We start from the raw sequence: 11245 nt of genomic DNA, 5'->3' as shown, positions 1-11245 counted from the left end.
AGGCCCAGCCGCTCCGCGGTATGTGGTATCTTCCCGGACCGGGGCATGAACCTGTGTCCCCTGCATCGGCAGGCGGACTCTCAACCACTGCGCCACCAGGGAAGCCCCTTTCCTCACTCTTCTTGCTCCTTTCTCCATAACCTAATTGCTTCAGATATTTATCTGGGTTTCAGCTGGACCTTCCCACCTAGGAATGTTCATCTTGAACCAAGAAACTGACCTCAGGGTTTGTCCTGACAAGGTTGTCTCAGCCACAATAGAATATAAAAGCTAAATATGGTCTTCCTCTTCCTCCCTATATGTTAAACTGCCTTCAATGACAAGATGTACTTTCTCATTACGGGATCCATGTTTTATCCTTTCCAACCCACGCATCCTGACTGGAATGCAGGCAGCATTCATTTACAACTATGTGTACACCTTGCAAATGTAAATGGTAACGAGGTAATCCATATGGTAATATGGTAATAGCTCTATAGCCTCCCTTCTGGAACCAGTTCTTGATTTATTCAAAGATCTTCAGTGGGTTAAACTACCTCCCTCTGCTTCCCGGATTCACAGCCTTCTCTTGCAGTTACTAAGTTACATCTGCACTCCTTGTGTGGTGAATCAAGGTTGAACATGAAGCCAAACGCCCACTTCTTAGCTCACCTCCATCACTACTAACCGACACAGGCTGGGATCTGGGACCCTCTGCTGCAGTGCTTGCACCTGGACAAATGTCTCCTCGAGGAACAAAATACAAAGAAACCATAAGGGACTAAAGATAACAGCGTGCACGCGCAGTTGGGGCAAATTCTTGACACAAGATACAAAAAGACCAAAAAGACCCCAACTGCCGCTTCTGTAGATCTGGAAGCAAAAACAGGCTGTGAGGAGCAAAAGCAGCATACTGTGCATGCCCCCTGCACTCAACACCACCAAAGGGGTGGGCAGATCACCTAAGCCCCCCCTCTGGCCCGACCCCTGGGCCCACCCCTACCCTCGCCCCATATAAGGGACCAGCTCGCCAACCCCCTTGGGGAGTGAGCAAGGGAACAGATTACTTGTTTTTGCTTCCCTCTGCTGCAGCAGGGACCCCAATAGAGCCTTGCCGGAATTTCTTGTCCGGACTCTAGTCGATTTCTCTTGCTTGTGGAAGGCCAAGAACCCTGGCCGGTATCATAACTACATGACTGTTGGCAGACCATTTCACTTCTCTGCACATCAGTCTCCTACTCGAAAAACGGGAATCACAACTCCTGCCTCACAGAGCTGTTGGATTGTTCAGTGACAGCCTGAGTGACGATATCCAGTGCCTAGTAGGTGTGGGCAGTGAACCTGGATTTCCCTTATGGCGCTGCCACTTGCTCAGTGGGTGAATTTGGGCATATTCAGTCTCTCTGAGACTCAGTCTTATTATTTGTAGAATAGAGATGATAATGCAAACCTTAAGGTTTCCGAGGAGGAATAAATACAATATTCAAAAAGCACATAACGGAATGTCTGGCATAGAGTAAAAACGTAATACATCTTCTCCCTCCCCTCTTCTCCGTATGACTGCAGCCACTAGGTGCTAACCTTTCATGACCCCTACTGATTCTTTCAGTATCCGCCCCCACCAACCCTGGTAAATTAAAGAGTTCCCAACATTTTACTTCTCAATGTATTATTTCCTCCTTTGTAGATTTCACTTAGTGCTTTCTTCTTAACTACTTTTCTCTGATGTCTAGTGTTTCTTCTTCATTGATTTCTGGAGGAACTAAAGGAGCCGGGTTGTATCGCGGGACAGAGGGCAGAAAGCCTTCATGAAGGCTGTGCTGTTTGAATGGGACCTTGCGGAATGCAGAGGGGTTTAGAGATCATAGGCAGAACAGGGTGATAAAGGCACAAATGTGCCTGAGTGTGTGATATGTTGGCGGAAAACGGGTGTCATGTGTCTGAAGCAATGGTTTGTAAAGTCACCCAGGTGTCCTGGCTCATAGCAATCATAATTTTCTTAGCAGACCATGAAGATTTTTTTTTTTTTTTTTAAAGACTACCACACCTAGAAAAATGGTACAGATGAACCGGTTTGCAGGGCAGAAACTGAGACACAGATGTAGAGAACAAACGTACGGACACCAAAGGGGGAAAACGGTGGGGGCAGGGGTGGTGGTGGTGTGATGAATTGGGTGATTGGGATTGACATGTATACACTGATGTGTATGAAATGGGTAACTAAGAAGAACCTGCTGTATAAAAAAATAAATAAAATTCAAAAAATAAAAAATCATTAAAAAGACTACCACAAAAGCATGTGGTATATAATTCTATCACATGAACCAATAACAATTTTATTAGTAGAAAATGGTAATTTATTTTACATATACATATAAAACCACAAGCATGAGCACATGTCTGTGAAATAAACAAGCTGTTGAAGACACGTGATGGGCTCTTCCTGAGGCTTTTCCATGAATTTTCACCAGGGACTTGTTTTTTTGCTTTGCCATCTGTAGGCTCTCACTAGCGCTAGGCAGAGCTGCTGGTGCCAAAGGTTTAACAAAAGTTGATGGGAGAAAACTTAGCGTTGGGGAAAATTGTATCTTTGAGCACAATTTGGACAAGACTCCATTATTCCATTTTAGTAAAGGAACATTTCTTTCCATTGGATGGGACTTCTGAGGGCCACTGAAATGCAGCCTGCCATACTGGAGGGCTGGGCTGGATGCAGGGGTGGGTGGTAGGGAGGGTGGGGGAGATGGAGGGCAGAGGAGGGTGAGTTTGGAGGGAGTTGGGTAGGGACTGTGTGTTGGTGATCTGAGGAATCTGGATCTGATTCCTTGAGCAAGAGGGAGCCAAGGTAAGTAGTTCTGGAGTAGGGGAGGGGCAAGTGGAGAGGGGAAATCTGCAGAAGACAAATCAAATGGGTGAAGGGTGGCTTGAAGCACATCAGAGCAGAGAGGTGAGAGGAAAATCATGCAGCTTTCAGATGAAGAGATAGGGGGATCGGAAAAGCATCTGTTAGATGCCTTCTTGTCCAGGGCCAGATCACTCCAAAGTGCAAATAAACAGGACGGAGTCCACAGGAAGGATGGGGAAGGCTGTCTATGGGCTGCTGGTGCTCTGAGTGCCTCAGAATGACTGGCATCAACCCAGCACACCCTTCTGCTACTGCTTTCTGCCTCTGCTGGCTGGCAGAGAGGAGGAAGAAAGGAGGTCTAAATCCCTTCAGTGAGTAAGTGATTAAGCACACGCCAGGTTGGGGAGGAGGCTTGTGTTTGCTCCTCCCCCTGCCTCCCTGCCCCCCCCACACCAGGGATTTCTCAGGGATTTCTTCCAGGGGCCCTTCATCAAGCCTGACCATGAATGGTAGAGGTCAATTCAAGCTGTTTTCCACCCAAGTCCACCGTTGACAAGTAACAGAATCCTGCACACTGTTACATTTGTTATTTTTAAAGACTTGGTACATTATTACTTGTTAAGGGAGTGGGGATCAGAAGTAGAATTTGTTCTTTTCAACAGGCAGTCATGCGTATCTATCATGATACTTAAAATTTTTTTAAATTTATGGCCTAACTCCAATCAGAGAAATTTTGGATATTTAATACTCGCTTTCTTAGTTTCCCTCAAATTGTTTTTAATTTTTTAAATGAGTTTTCTTAATTCACCCAAACTGGGAATTCCATCTTTGAAAAGTTTTTAAAACATTACAGATTATAAAATCATTATATACCCATTGTGTACAATTAGGAAAATACAAAAAACAATTAAAAATAAATGAACAGATACCCATAATTCTAGAAATGAATACTGTTGACATTTAAACATATTTTTTCCCTGTCTTTTTTTGGTGGGGGGGGCACTGTTTTTCATAATGGAGATCTTTTTTTAACATAACTTTGCATTTTACCTAGCATGATATCATAGACATGTCCCCCAGGGCATTAAACATTCTTCATAAATTCCATTTTTAAGTTTTGCCTAATGTACCTTCTTATGGCTGTAACATCATTTACTTGTTTCCCTGCTGTTGGATATTAGGCTGTTTCCAATTTTTTGAGGTTAGAAACAACACTACCATGAACATTGTGTGTGTGTGTGTGTGTGTGTGTGTGTGTGTGTGTGTGTGTGTGTGTAGGTGTGACTCTTGGAAATCTGGCCATACTTTGTTGCCTATCTCAGATGAGGGTCAAAGGCTCCCTCCCATTGTGAATGACAGCTGTCAGGCAAAGGAAGGGCTGGGCCAGAGGCATCCATCTGGCTCCTGGGAGAGGCAATAAAACTCAGAGCACAGGGGTGTTATCAACATCAGGGGGGTCTTGCAGTTCCACTTGGTAATGGGGGAATCTAAAAGACAGTTTTCAAAGGAAACATAGAGGTTTTCAAAAAGTCATTTGAATTGATTGGGTTAGTATTGCTTGGCTTTTAAATTACATGTGTTAAAAGATAGAGGATCTAATGAGTAGAGAGTAGCAGTTGCTTTGAATAAAAACTGGTAGGAATAGGCAGACATTGTCTTCTGTGCAGGCCGGTTCCCTTGGTGAAGTGGTCCCCGGGGAAGGAGCTTTGGGGTCAGCAAATCAGAATTCTGACTCGAGCTGAGCTATCTCAGGGCAAGTTGCTTGGCCTCTCTGAGCCTCAGATTCCTCACTTACAAACTGAGGTGGATGAGGACACCGTCATGGCTCACCTGCAGTTTGTTGAGAGGAACTGAACACCAAGTAAGGGGAAGGAAGTGGTAGCTGAGGCTGAGCCCTGAGGAGTTGCTAAGGCATGTTCTTGACCCAGAATTCTAAATAGATGTGCCTGTCCTCAGGACAGCCCAACCCAGAAGACTCACGCTTAACAGGATATGGAAATGAAGGGGGAGTCCTGGGTTATATTTTCAGAATCCACTGCAGGGATCTTAAGCGATCTCTCTTCAGGCGTTTAATAAATGGTTTAATTTGCACACACTGGGTTTCCATAACTGATAGTTCAACACTGTGCTTCCCACGCCCGCACCCCCCAGCCTGGTGGGGGACAGGGCTGAGCTAAGAGAACGCTGAAACATTGCATTCCTCCCTCAGACACTTTAAAACCCTGCAATCAAAGCTGAGGCCTTATTCGGAAACAACTGTATCCGATGACAGCTTATTATGGAAGGTTCTGAACTTCTAAGAATTCCTTAGTAGGAAACAAACAAAATACAAAGATCTCTTCCGAATTTTCTGCCACTAGGAATTTTTATATTTCTGACTTCTCCAACCGTGCTGCATGTTTGCTAAAATGTAGGCACACAGATACAGGGCATGTGATGCTTGGGTGGGCGGAAGGCTAGCTTCAGTGGGCCAGGGAGCTGGAGAAAGTTTGGTTCAACTCCCACGCATTCCTGGGAGGTAGATTTCTCCATTAGCTCACCATGGACATCAAGTAAAGATTTCTGATGGGAGTGTGTTGGTGTGTTTTCAGATCCCAGGCACTTCTGAATCTGTAGAATGATAGGAAAGAAAATCTTGATCACCTGTCATGTATGGGATGCTGACAGGCCCCAGGAGGCTTTATTTAGAGATATTCCAGGGGGAACTTACCATCCTGGCTTCATCTGCTCTTCTTTCTCAGGAGGAAAGAGTTACGCTTTTCCTGCTCCCACCCTGGACATTTTATTTTCACAGTTCTCTGAAGTGCCCTCAGAGAGCTAAGCGTCAGGCTGAAGGCTCTGTGTATCTTTGCAACAGATTAGAACATATTCACATTTTATTTGTTCCCAGAGCAAATATTTCCCTTGGAATGAAATTGAAGCAGCGGAACAGGATCAGGCAGGACCGGCCACCAAAGACAGTCCCCCCAGCCCCCAGGGCCTACACAGTTGGTTCTCCCCTATTGGCTCACTTAGGCCATAGAGACCCATATTGATTCCTCGATTCATTCAGAAATAATCAGTGAGTCCCACCCATGAACCAAGCACTGTGCTGGTTACAGAAATAAAAAGAGAAACAGATTCTGTCCTCGAGGGCTCATGGTCAAGTAGAGGAGATAAGAGGTGTTTGTATATGAATGACTCTAATCTAGGTGAGAAAGATAAAAGTCTTCAGAACTCAGGAGATCAAATGCTCTGAGGTGGGTGATTATTCTGTGTGTATACGTGTAAGGGTGGGAGGACAAGCGGAAGGTTGTGATGTGTATGTGCCTGTGTGTGTGTGTGTGTGTGTGTGTGCGCATGTTAACGGGAGTAAGCCTATGTGTCCGTAGTAAGTGGTGGTAGTGAATGTGGGTGTGAGTGTGTGGTAGTGGAGGTGCTATGTATGCGTGTGTGCATGTGTGTGTGTTGATCATGCTGGTGGTAGAAATGAGGTAGGAAAGACTTTTAGGCAAAGTGGGGTGGGTAGAAAAAAGATGGGTGGGGTATATGTGTATGGTGAGGGGTGTGTGTGTGTGTGTGTGTGTGCGCGCCCGCATGTGCGTGCATTGTCCTCGGTCGTGGTAGGGCTGAGAGAGGGAAGGTCTACTGGCAAGTGCAGACGGGGAGAAGGAGGAGGGCCCGGCAGGCAGAGGACGGAGCCACGGAGATGGGACAGCTCTGGGGGGGCATGTGCCAGGGGAGGGTGGGTGGTAGGAACTACGCTAGGAGGGAGGGTTTAGTTTTGATAAATGCTTTCTGATCAAGACAATGACCAGTTGGCACACACCAACTGTCCCTCGTCCTAAGCGCCTGCTAGGACCTTGGGTTAAAGGAGTCTTTTCCTTCCCTGAAGGTCAGACCCCAGCTAGAAGTCAGGCCTCCTGACTGAATCTCCGAGCGTTCACCGAGCCCCTTCTCAACCTGCACTGCTGCACCGCGGGTACTTTTTACGGTTTCCAGTCTCGCGAGACCTCAGGACAGCGAAGGTGGATTCTACTGGGCTCGGGGCAGAGGAGGGTTAAATGCTAGGACCCCGGAGGCAAAGGTTAGAAATCAGGCAGTGTGTAGCTACCTGCCAGCAGAGCAAGGGGATCTCTAGCACCCTCACAATTCACGGGCTGCCTGGGCTAGGATCTGCATTTTGTGGAGCTTTTTAAAGAACAAACAAGGAGGCAGATGGTAGGAGCTGGCTCCCTTTCTCAAATTTTGGTTTGCTTTTCATTACTTTCCCCTTTCTAGATAGGGTCAAAGCTGCTGCATGATTAAACCTTGGCCAGATAAGAATGTTTTATTTCCATTTAATTAGACAAGGAAAAGAAACTAACATTTATAGAAAGTCTAATATTTGCAAGATACATGTCCTCTTCATAGTTCTCTGAGAGGTAAATACCATCATCCTCATTTTAGAGATGAGAAAATTAGGGCTAAGAGAACTAAGGTAACTAGCGCAAAATCACTCTGTAACTTCTGTAGTGAGTTCCCCATCACTGGTCTCCTAGCTGAAGCTTGAACCTGTCTGTTTGGCATAAAAGACCACGCTCTTTTTATAACGCTTCCTGAAGTTTAGGTGGCAGCATGATATAGTGAGGTGATGGTGCATTTTGTCATCAGATGGACATGGTTTCAGACCCAAGCTCTTCCCTGTACTGATTGGGTATGTGAGCTTGTATTCCTTCCTTCCTTGGCAAATATTCAAGGGCCTGTTATATTCATGTTAAGCACTGAGCTGGGAACATATCAGTTAACTTCACAATCCCTGGCCTCTCAGAGCTCCAGTCTGATGGATAGTGCAGACCATGAAACAGGCAATTGCGATGTAGTTTGAGAAGTGCTGTGATGGAGAGGCACCAGATGCTATGGGAGCTTCTCTGTCCAACCTGGTAGCCACTGACCCCAGGCTAGTGCTGCCAATGTAAATTAAATACTGGATTTTGAAGACTTAGTATGAAAAAAATAATGTTAAGTAACTCATGAATAATTTTTATATTGAGTACAGGTTGAAATGATAATATTGGGCTGGCCAAAAAGTCCGTTCAGGTTTTTCTATACTATGAAAAACCCGAACAAACTTTTTGGCCAACCCAATATTTGGGATATGCTGAGCTAAGTAAAATATTTGATTAAAGTGAATTTCACCTGTTCCTCTTTACTCCTTTTACATGCCTATTAGGAAATTTAAACTTACAGATGTGGCTCACATTATATTTCGATTGAACGGCTCCAGTCTGGAAGAATAAAGACATGGGATGATATTTCCTTAGTGCAACGATCTAAGAACACTTATCACATGACTGCCCCAGGAAGGCACACAAGAGTTGCTTAACAAGTAGGAGTTTCTTTCCTCTTCCTCATCATCTAAGTGGCCACTGTGGAAAGGGCTGTTCATTGTGGGACCCTCAGTCCTCTGATGTGAAGAGGGTGTCAGGTGACAGCTCCAGAGCCTCTAGTTCAGCCCCCCCTTAGTCTTTGGGTCCTACTTCTTGAGAGGTAGCTGTTGTAATCCTTCTCTCCCCTCCCCCCAATAAAAACCAGGGCTGGCAATCAGATGAAATAAATGTTGCTTATTGCCATGACCCCAAGCCATCTTTGCTTTTCTTTGTTTTAGCAGGGGAAAGTCATGTGCAATATTTTGAGTCTGATGTTCAATATCTTCATTGAGTTGAAAGAAAAGAGGAACTGTTGGATTCATGATAAGGTCTTTTTTACCTATTAGATTCATAAAACTGGGAAAGGTCTTGGGAATTGACTAGTCTCACGGAGATGCTTCCTTCTCAGAAAGTGAGGCTTTGAGAGGCTAGGTGGCTGGCCTTGGGTAACAGAGCCAGCCAAGCTGGATGGGACCAGGAACCCACTCTCCCAATATCGCTGTTCAACATGCATCTGCCACCCCACATTACCCATTCTTCTCTGAGATGCTCCCTTCCAGCTCCTCCCTCCCAAAGGCTCTCCCTGTTGGGCACTTCGTCCTCTTCTGCTGCTTTCTCTCTTTGACTTGGTGTTTTCCCTTTAATGTCAGGGGTGGCAGAAATGGAAGTCAAAAGATGGAGATAGGATAAAGGATGGGAAGAAATTAACAGGACAAAGTGGAACAGAAAAAAAAAAAAAAAAGAGATTTTGAATAGACATTAACAAATGAAGCCAGGGAGACTTTCTTGGCCTTCAAGTGAGAAGACAACATGGGTGTGTTTAGAGGAGCCTGGATTTGGCTTGAGCCTGGCCATATGGCTTTGAAAAAACCTGTTTCCTCATCTTTAATCAACTTCACTGGGCTGTAGTGAGGAGTAAAAGAGACCATGTTTGAAAGGACTTTGTGATCTGTGAAGCACCACACCCATGGTCGTTATTAGCACTCATTAGAGGATAGGAGATGTCTGCTGTGAGAGCAGGATGAATTAGCAGGGTGATACAGGTGCCAAAGAAAGCTACCCTGGCATCCAGAGCCAGGATGCGGCTCTGCACTTGTCCACCTGTTTCTGTGCTGTGTTCAGTTCTGGGAATCACAGTTTAAGAGGGACCTTGGCAAACTGTTGTCAGTTGCTCCACAGAAAGTTGCAAGAATAGCTTAGGGTCTGGGAGTCATGACATATAAGGGATGATTCAAGGATTTAGAGGATGTTTAGTCTGGAGGGAAAAAAAATAAAGAGTTAGGACAAGAGAGCTGTTTCCAAATATCTGAAAGCTGTCCTGGAGAAGAGAGGAGAGATTTGTTTTGTGTCGCTAGTGGCCAAGTCAGGGCCCAACGATGGGAGTGAATGGCCGGCGGATTTGGGTGCAAGAGGAGCCTATCTAAGGCTCAGAAAACCACTCCCGAATGGGCTTCCTGGGAAGGTGGTGGGCTGCCCATCAGCGGAAATCTTCAAGTAGATGTGGGTGTGCACAGACAGATGCGGTGCTGGGGAATCTGGCTCTGTCTGGAGGAAGGGCTAAGTGCTCTCTGGGAGCCCTCCCATTCTGAAACCATGACCATGTCCTTCTGATCTCGCGGATCTTTCTTTGCTGCTTCCATCACCACTTTTTGCTGCCTTTTGACTTTTTGTCCCCGCCCCCCCCCGCCCCCCTGTGAATGGCTTTAGAGTTTTAGATCCAGAAATATTTCTGAATAATATGGGATAGTCTGGTTTAATGGAAAGTAGGAGGGAAGAACATCTAAAAACAAAGTCAGTTTTGTTACTTTTTTTTTTTTTTTAATTAATTTATTTATTTATTTTTGGCTGTGTTGGGTCTACGTTTCTGTGCGAGGGCTTTCTCCAGTTACGGCAAGCGGGGGCCACTCTTCATCGCGGTGCGCGGGCCTCTCACTATCGCGGCCTCTCCTGTTGCGGAGCACAGGCTCCGGACGCGCAGGCTCAGTAGTTGTTGGTCATGGGCCCAGTTGCTCCGCGGCATGTGGGATCTTCCCAGACCAGGGCTCGAACCCGTGTCTCCTACATTGACAGGCAGACTCTTAATCACTGCGCCACCAGGGAAGCCCCAGTTTTGTTACTTTTAAGGGCACACAGTAACCTGTTACGTGGGGGAAGGAGCAGGAACATGGTCCCCTGTGTTAGAAAATCTTGTAAATGTTAACAGCAAATGGCTCATTCTTCACGATTGTTTAAAACACAAACACAACTGCTTAAGGCCTTTGTTCTTGAATGCACCAGGATTTTCCTCATTTACCCAATTCTTTTGTTAGCTACAGAGATTCAAGAAAACTCTCACTATAAGAATTCAGTATCATAAACAACTTTCCAGATTCATAATTTCAGTGTTTTGCTGATTTGGTAACATGAAATTCTGTCCAAGAGGGGTTTTCTTGAATTCTTGCCTCTAGAAAAGCCGTTTTCTTGAGGAAAATATTTTTCATGCATAGTTAGTGTTTCAGCTGGGAGGGTGATAGCTGAATCTCCCCAGCTGAGTGGGCAGCTAAGCTATTTCCAGCATTTCCTTCTGCCCCCAAGTAGCAATTATGCATCTGTCTCACAGTGGCCCTGCCTCAAACATCCTAACCAACATTTCAGAAACCTCCATCTAGACCCAGAGGCACAAAATAGAACTCGGTAGATCCAGGTGGAAGGGGGAGGGAATGGGTAGGAGTGAGTAACATTTTGCGTAGATTCCCTGAGGTTGGAGTCCATGCCCAGCCCCGGGGATGACAGCAGGGACATGGAGAAGACTGAGGGTTCCAGGTGTGAGTTCCAGGGCTTTCGTGGCAGGAAGAGCCTGGAGAGCAGACAGCAATGGCTCTTCAAACCCTGGGGAGTGGCCAGTCAGGCCAGGCTGGGCGGGGAGATGGGGGCTGAGAAGGCAGCAGGAGCCTGCGGTGAGCAGCTGACAAGCGTCCTCGGCTCCATCCTCGGGGCCTGCTGCCCCACGGCAGCGCCCAGTCCCCGAGGCTGCAGTGTTGGACCCGCACCTCCT

This window comes from Globicephala melas, chromosome 4 (genome assembly GCF_963455315.2).
Source record: "Globicephala melas chromosome 4, mGloMel1.2, whole genome shotgun sequence".
In the NCBI taxonomy this organism is placed as follows: domain Eukaryota; kingdom Metazoa; phylum Chordata; class Mammalia; order Artiodactyla; family Delphinidae; genus Globicephala; species Globicephala melas.
The sequence above is the reverse complement of the archived record's forward strand: the minus strand, read 5'-3'. Positions refer to the sequence as shown.